General features: G+C 40.8%; 1 long non-coding RNA gene across 1 annotated transcript; it reads right to left on the reverse strand.

Annotated features, from left to right (window-relative positions):
- Positions 1–7,081: 7,081 nt before the first annotated feature.
- On the reverse strand, positions 7,082–7,547 carry LOC148014293 (uncharacterized). The gene is made up of 3 exons (XR_015688708.1): positions 7,466–7,547; positions 7,265–7,350; positions 7,082–7,154 (listed from the first exon to the last, which is right to left on the reverse strand). It is a non-coding gene; the product is annotated as an uncharacterized LOC148014293 (long non-coding RNA).
- Between the last annotated feature and the right edge of the window lie 1,637 nt (positions 7,548–9,184).

Consider the following 9,184-nt stretch of genomic DNA (forward strand, 5'->3'; position numbering starts at 1 on the left):
AGCATATACTTGAAGCACATGGTCCATACTTTGCAGATCAAGGAAGTTTGGCAATATGGTCAACTCAAGGCATGGAAAGATCTCACTGGCAAGCTCGTTGTGCTTTTCAAAAGGCAACTGATCATGGAGGTGGCATCAATGATTCCAATTCTATGAGGCAATTATTCCAATGGTGGTATAGGAGACTAGAGATACGATACGAGGAAAAAGAAAAGAAGTCCAAAACATCTCAAGCAGAATTTATAAGTAGGGCAATATATGAAGTGAGAAAAGCAAGATATGAAAACAGCACAGCTAGACAACGGCATGCAAAATGGTTGGCAACCCAAGAGAGAGATGGAAAAAAATGGAAACCTAGATAAAGATAATAATTTTGATGCATTTAGAGTCCACAAGAGAGCACAAGTCCCAAGGATATGACACATCAATACTCATATCTCTAACATGAGATGTCTTATAAATTTTCTTTAAAATTTCAAAGGTTTGTCACTATATTTTTCAAAGTCGATTTCGAACTTTGTTTTTTAATTATGAAAAGTCGATTTTGAAATCCTAAGACAAAGATATGAAAATTCTAAACATTGGAACATTCATTGCCCTAGAGAGAGAGGGGGGCATGAGGGGGGTGTCAGGAGATAGAGAGAGGTAGGGATGGGGTGGAGAAATGAAATGAAATGATAAATTTAAAATTCATTTACACCACAGTAAGTTTGAAAGTTTCGTATTTAAGTCGTCTCTCCTTTCAATTTTTCCCATTGCTCTCCACTCTACCCTCCACCTTTCTATCCTTCATCATCACAGCCATGGCACGTTCCAAGCTTCCTATCAAAAAGGCGCCTGCGAGAGCAAGAGCTCAACACTCTTCCGAATCTAGTGAGCGTACTGTGAGTGACAAAGATCCCCTGCTGACCGATAACGGTGGCCCTACTACAACCAATAATGGTGGCGCTACTGTGGCCAACAATGGTGGCCCTAGTATGGTCGATAATGATGGTTCGCCATTGTCCAGAAATGGTGGTCCACATGCTCCAGCTGCTCCACCTCCCACTACTGCTCCAGCTTGTAATACACGCCCTCCAACACATAAAAAGCGAAGATGGAGACCAGGCACAGCTGCGCTATGCGAGATAAGGAAATTCTAGAAGAGTGCCAACTTGATTATTCCTAAGGCACCATTCTCCAGGTTGGTGCGAGAAATACTGCAAGATCTACAGTCAGGGCATCATCACAAGTTCTTTTTGAGGAACCAGGCAAGGAATGTGGGGCGATGGTCAAGCCAAGCCTTGCTTGCTCTCCAAGAAGCAGTTGAAAGCTACTTGATTGATCTAATGAGTGATGGTCAACTTTTAGCCATTCATGCCCGACGTATCACTATTAAGCCCATAGATTTGGTTCTTGTTTGCAGGATCCGCAATAACAAGGATGCATTTAATCTTAATGTCAACAATATGCTTTGAGAAGCTACCTTGTAATTGGATCTATGTTTTTAGCTCAGGTTTGGTTGTAGATTGTAAGGAGCTTAGTTTTGGGTTATCTTTCCAGTAGACCTTCAAGTATTTGATAGTAGTGGCCTGCAAAATGGAGCTAAATTTTCCCTAGCTCTAGTTGTACTTGGTGCGATGCATTATCTACCGTGTATTTCATAGTTTCGCAATGCTAAATCCAATATGTGATATTCTATTTTGACCATGTTTTGCATTGTGTGAATTTTCAAGTTTCCAATTTTGTAAGTAGTTTTGTTGAGGATAAATTCAATGTGCAACCACCTACACGTCGGTGATCAGTTGTACATGGGCCGATGCACTATATCCTTACTATATTTAGTGGTTTGGCAACAGTATATCCGATATGCGATATTCCATTTTACCCATGATTTATTTTTTGTCAATTTTTCAGTTTCCAATGTTTTGCATTGCAAGGTTGACAATACATTTAATCTACAATTGCGCACACTCATTATCAATACATTTAATCTACAGTTGCGAGGTTGACAGTACATTATCAGTGCAGTATAATGCAGTTAACGCATTTTCAAAAAAAGATTGAACCGTCAAATTTATAAATCGGAATCTGGTGAAACTTCACCCTCATGCTGGGCATTAGAAAAACTCATTTATATTAAAAATTTGGCCCCATCAGAAGCCTCTGGGTCACATGTCCGGAGGCTCGCGTCTGGGGCCCTGAATCTGGGGATTTAGGGCCCCAGACGCGAGCCTCCGGACAGGTGATCCAGAGGCTTCTGTTGGGGCCAAATTTTTTTTGGGTGGTTGATGTGTCCTTGAGGAGCCTACAGGTAAAATTTCATGTGAATCGGAGCACTGGTGATATTTTTCCTAAGCGTGGATTCATTAATTGAAATTTTAGGGTTTTTTAAAAGTTTGGCTGTAAGTTTAAAGTTTCACCTCATTTTACACATTTCACTTTTGAGTTCTGAGTTCTCTCTCCTAGAAGACATGGTACGCACCAAGCAAGCGGCCCGGAGATACCCCATGGAAATTCCATACGGCAGCCACGTCCTCCAGCTCCACCACCACCACCACGACGCCAACATCGCAAGCGTCAATGGAAGCCAGGCACAGTGGCTCTTCGCGAGATCCGCCACTACCAGAAGACCACTCACCTCCTGATACCGAAGGCTCCATTCCAGAAGTTGGTGCGGGAGATCATGGAGGACATACTGATCAGGAACAACAGGAACCAGTTTCCAGATACATCACGCGCGAAACAACCAGATCGCTGGACTGCCCAGGCCCTCCTCACACTACAAGAAGCTACTGAAGCCTACCTCATCGACTTATTTGGAGACTCAGTCTATGCAGCGGTGCATGCAAGGAGGGTCACTGTCACCGACAGGGATCTGCGGATAGTCAGGTTCTTTCGGCGATGGAAAGATAGTCCTCGCGGAGGTCAGCAAGGATAGAGGTGTACAACTCAAAAGCACATGGAATGTAGCTTCTGAAGACATTTTGTAAAGCCTTGGTTGTAATGGACCCCATGTAAAATTGTTATTAATACAAATACAAAGTTTTTGGCGCGTCTTATTTTTGTTTAGTCACTTGATATTTATTTTATTTACGTCGTTGAGTTATCGTTACATGCGTTCGAACAAATACATGTTGCGCACGAATTCGATAAAGCACTATGTATTAAATTTAGGGTACGAATCGTGTTACGTATAAATTCGACAAATAAACGTAACATTCAAGTTTAAAAAAACAGTAAATGACACGTATCACAAACTACATTGCACACGAATCCAACAAACATCAGTTTTCATTACTTGAAGAGAAGATTACAAAGTGCAGTACATCAGTGATGCGATATCAGTAGGCAATAAGTACATCTATTCTCTCCTAGGCTTCTTGGAGCTAGGCTCCCCATGGTCAGAGCTATTCTTGATCATAGGCAACAATACATTTTTCCCCCATAGTTCCTGTCTAATGACAGTGGGGTCTTCAACACCGGCAACCATGCCATGGGCCACCATGGAGAAAAGTGGGCCAGACCTAGTACTCGTGAATAAGTAGAGAAGCTTCGAACGTCGAAGCAACACTACTTTCTCCAGGCTCGAGTTGGTAGGGATGGTCTTGAAAGGCCCAACCTTTGTTAGTGCCCTCAACTTCAAGAAGTTCTCGGAAAAAACAGGGGAGCATGTCTTATGAAATACAATAATGTCATTGACAAGCTGCGCAACGTACTCCTTCAATGCCGAGTCTTGCACCCTTCCTTGGCTACCAGATCGGCCACCCTGCCTAGATGAAAACTCATCTATATAGACAATCTCCTGCAACACACAAGTTCAGTATTAGACTCACTATGCATGGAGTGTGCTGAAGATATATAAATCATATTCATATGAAACTTAACCAGTAGGGCCTCTAGGGCATCGGGAGCACACACATGTGTTTTTGTCGGGATCGGGCCCCCAGATGTGCCCTGGCCGGAGGCTCGCGTCTGGGGGCCTGAATCTGCAGATTCAGGCCCCCAGACACGAGCCTCCGGCCAGGGCACGATTCAGGCCCCCAGATGCGAGCCTTCGGCCAGGGCACATTTGGGGGCCCGATCCCGACAAAAACACATGCAAGCCCCCAGATGCGAGCCTCCGGCCAGGGCACATCTGGGGGCCCGATCCCGACAAAAACACGTGTGTGCTCCGGATGCCCTAGAGGCCCTACTGGTTAAGTCTCATATGAAACCGAGAACATTACCTTCTCTGCATCATCTATCTGCCGCTGTAATGGAGCATCCAGGTCTGCTCCTGCCACTGGGCTGCCCTCGTCTCTCTCTTGGGTAGGCACTGCATAGTCGGGTCGAGGACCAAAAAGGCTTTCCTGCAACCGCTCGAACTCCTCATCAGAGATCTGATACTGTGGCGCCGCATCCTCAATCTGCTCCTGGATGCTCACAATGGCAGAGATGTCATCGATGCTCGTGCCATCATAACGAGCCACCTCATCAACATGTGGTGGGGCATCCTGTAAATCAAAATCTATGAGATCACTAGGTGCATCACGCACAATGATACAGTATAGTTCTTCTTCCCTAAGCTCCAACAACTCTAGCACATCCTGCATGAGTAGATATTCCACCCCCTCGATGGTGATAGCATGGAGTGAAGAGAGGGGTGGCTTTTCGCTCGTGGGCATCTCATCAGGGCAGGGAGGTGGGTGCACAATGGCCAAGCTCTGTGCTGCCTCAACACTTAGATCGAGAGTGATCTCCTTAGGCTCCCTCTCAAAGTACTCTAATAGTGGCCGAGAGGGTGCGTCGATGTCCTCGTCACTGTCCTCTTGCACCTCAGTGCACATAACATATATGGCAAAGGCGGCATCCCTCTCAATGAGATCAATCGTGACGTGGTCCTGTGACGAGGTGGGCACTGCTCTAGCGCGGAGATGTTGCCCCGCATGCACGAGGGCTCGACTTATCATCTTTGCATGGCTGGATCCGGCACACAAACTATACAAAAAATCCATGGGAACCCACTTGAGAGTGGAGTCGAGAATAGAGCAAGTGAGAGGGTTCACTACATCACAAAATGATGCTAGTATACTAGAGTCAGGGTCTACAGCGGAAAGCGAGCTCTCTAGACTCAAGGTCACGCAAAACCTAGGGTATATCTGGTCCCCTATGTGCGCGTAGCATGTGGAACTGATCCATGTGACGAAGGCAGGAGTGGTAGCCATGGCACACAAAGAGAGAAGGAATGAGAGCACAAGTGTAGGGAAGTGGAGAATGAAAGTGAAAATGAGTTTGGAGTTATAGCTTTTATGTGTCTAGGATTTTAAATAAAGGTTCTTTATAAAGTTATTAACTCTAAAGTTTCAAATTAAAACTCTTACCTTAGTTTCTTTATTTCAGTACTTTAAAGTCACTGTTAAAATTACTCATACAGACAAACGTTTCATTCTACATTATTATATCCTTGAATATGTTTGGGTCGCTGAGTATATTCAAGTCTAACGAGAGAAAATATATAATTTTTTAAAGAAAATAAATCTAAAAGGCCTTGAAATTCCCTTTGGATCCAATTTAATATTAAAATGTAAGAAACGAGCAGCAGAGATGCACTACAATATATCATTGTGCAAAGACAATATTCTCTAGATTATAGACCTCTAACCTGCAATTTAATTATGATTTTTAACTGCACGATTGAGTAATTACAGTATGTATTATCGCACACTTGGATCACAGTAAACTAAAATTTAAAGTACTCAGAAGTTCAAAAAAGGTATGTATTCGCTCTTTATAAAGTTTTTTTACAAGGATTCCACTATCTCAAGAATATGTGGAGAAGCACATTGTTTACATGTCATGGATTGCTCACTACGAGTCCTGACTTTTCTATTATCTAATTTGAAATAGAAGTTGTAGAGGGGCTCACTGGACATTAATTGGATTTCTTGTCTCAGAAAATAAATGGGCCAATGACTCTCTGCACTGACTACGAAAGGATTATGACCACTCCACAAGATTACCACATCTACGAGCGCTGTATGTGTGTCATCTCGGATATCTTGATCCAAGCTGATCCACTCCCCTCGCAAAAGTCGCCATCTTCTATATCGAAAGCGAACGCACAGAGTTTGTCTAGCAATGAAATACCTGTAATAAAAACAAAAATAATGGTAAGTGATCAATGCGACTAACATAACAATTCATCTAAGCGAGACCTATGTCAATTAAATCAAGGTATACAAAGTAGTAAATTTTTTATACCTGAATGTAATATCAGATTGGTTGACCCTGCACTCAATCATCTCATCAAAATGTGTTCTTTTGACTTCCCAAGACTCACCCAATAGCTGACTCATCCATTCCTCGGATGGACACTTGCATTGATAAGTAATCTTTGTTTTCTTCAAAACATCACATGAACCAAACAAATGTGCAAACAATGAGAATGGAATAAACCAACTAAGATGCACATCTTTGGAGCCTGTGGTGGGTTTCATAGCACTATTGATGTCAGATTTTATCTTCGACTTGCAAGCTCCTGACAACTCCAAGCTACCAATGAACCATTCACCACTAGACAGTGGCGGCAATGGGACATGCTGCAATCTCTGGCTTTCTACCACATACAATGAATTATAAAAAAAGATATTTTGAGTGGCAAGTTGACTTGTAGAGGTATTATCGTAGATCAAAGAACCTATCTCTTCATGCCAAACATGTATCTTGCCGCTTAAACATTCCACATTCTGCCATTCATGCAAAGTCGATGGATATAGAGCTGTCAATCAAACAAGACTGAATTAGAATACTGCAAAGACTTTTAAAAACAACTCTGATACAAAAGAATAATCAATGATAAAATTTAACAACTTACTGTTTTGTTTATAATTTGCAATGTTGTTCTCATCGTGTACAGAGATTTGTTTATGCATATAAACATGTTGAATCAACATTTCTGTTATTGCACTTGTGCCATTAAACACTTTTCTGAACTCTAGAATTCTACCTTTCCAATGTTTGCTAGGGTTTGCAACATCCTTGCGCTTGACCTTGAAACTCCCTCGAGTACTTGGGTGCATCAAAATCCAATCCAAGTTATAATACTTATCACAAATCCAATTACCGCCATTATCTTTCCTGTTGAAGACCTCCACTGCAAGTATGCTACTGATATTTTTCCTCCGTGAAGACATCTGTAACAACCAAATACAAAAGTTACCTATCAACATGTGTATAATTTGCAAATGTTCTCTCCAAATGAAATTAAATTTAAATGAATCAATTTAAAAAAGAAACATTGTACCTGTAATTTCTTTCACAAAGATCCCTAGATATGTTGAACAAGAAGTTGACTTATAGCAAGACCATTGTTCCTTCACTGATAGATTCCTGTAGTACAAAAACAAAAGAAATATTGGGTCAACGCATACATATAACTTATATAGGCTTTGTCCAAATGCGTTGAAATTTAACCATGGAACAGTAGTAAAAAATGGCAATATACCTGTGGCTTTCTCTGCAAAAAATCCCAAAGATGTTGTAGAAGTTGAGTTCTTAATAAATCATTGTTCTTCACCCTCGGAGATTCTTGGAGTAAAAAAACAAAGGAAAGCTCAGTATGCATGTAACTTGTATACATTTTGTCTAAATGAGATAAAATTTAACAGTGGAGCAACAAAAAAACAAGACAATATACCTATAACTTTGTTTACAGAGAAACCCTAAGATGTTGAAGAAGAAGTTGAGTGTTCAAAATATCACTATTCTTGACTGTAAGAGACTCCTAGAGCATCAAAACAAAAGAAATTACATGTCAGAGAATGCATATAACTTGCACAGGTTTTCTCCAAACGAGATAAAACTTTACCATAGAACATCTATGGAAGAGAAAAATATACCTGTAGAGTTTTGTGAAGAGAATCTTAGGGCTTTGGTAAAACAAGCTCTGCTCTCATAAAACACATGAAACTCTCTCTGTGCTTGTGCAAAGCAAATGAAATTTTACAGGGTTACAGACAGGGCAAGAAACAGTGAGGCTGTAAAATTTCGTTAGGAAAGAAGAAGCGGGGAAAGAGATATGACAAATTTGAGTTCCGCCTAAGAAAGAGGGGGAAAATGAAAAGGGGAGAAAAGAAAAGTCAAACATAAAAAATAAGAAAATGAAAATTCGAGGCACAAACTTCCAAGAAGTGACAGCTTTGTACTCCCCTTTCCCTTATTTTATTGCTGAGGGAAGATTTGGTCCAAGATATGGCTAGAAGATTCATGTTACATGAATCTGGAATCCCAGCTCTCTCATTGGTTAGGCCTATATTTGTTTATTCACTCCTTAAGGGGCAAAAAAGAGAGTCCATATTTCTCCTAATGCTTTGCAAAGGACATTGGAGCCTCATACATATTGATATTCTCACTAGAAAAATTATTCTCATGAGAACTCTCTTAGTGGTATCCATGGCCAAGTAAAAATGTGCATTGAATAGAATATTGCCTGCTTTTTGGTTTATTGCTTATTTTATTTGATTGCCTATTTTAGTAACATGTTTCCATTTACAGTGCCATCAACTAGTGGCTACAAACCATATAGCTTTCTCCAACAAGACATGCCCTTGCAAAGTGATGTGCATTCTTGTGGATGGAGAGTGATTTCAAATGTTTGTAGGACAATAGGTTCAAAGATACTCAAGATAGATGGGGTTAATGTAAGTGTTTTTCACATTGTTTATTTTTTTAGGAACCCATATTTGAGTTTTTTAACTTATTACATTATTTCTCACAGTGTCAAGATTACCTCGATTCATACACGTGGTGGATAAGAGAGCGATGTATTGAGTTGATTTTGGATAGGGAAATAACGCTGGTCGACCCCGACTCCCCTCCACAAAAATCCTCAACTAAGAGTAAGGGTAAGGACAAGGGTAAATCATCTGGAAAGACTAGTAAGGTAAACTCCAAAAAGAAAGAAATGCCAACACATTCTCCCATGTAGTTTCATCCATCTCCTTGTCAACCTAAAGAGAAAAGGCTCCCTGTCCAAGTCAAATTCTTCTAGTAACCAAAGAGAAAAGCCATTGTAAGGAGATTAGATATCTTTGCAGAAAGCGACGAATAAGTTACAAAGCCAAAAGAAGACAAATAGATGCAAATGGAAACTAGAATGAATCTTTATTGTTATTTTTCATCCTTGTATATTTTCACTTCAATTTTGTAACTCTTGATTCAATGG

Source organism: Lygodium microphyllum, chromosome 25 (genome assembly GCF_053477565.2).
Source record: "Lygodium microphyllum isolate KBCC chromosome 25, Lygodium_microphyllum_v1.1.10, whole genome shotgun sequence".
Classification (NCBI taxonomy): Eukaryota; Viridiplantae; Streptophyta; class Polypodiopsida; order Schizaeales; family Lygodiaceae; genus Lygodium; species Lygodium microphyllum.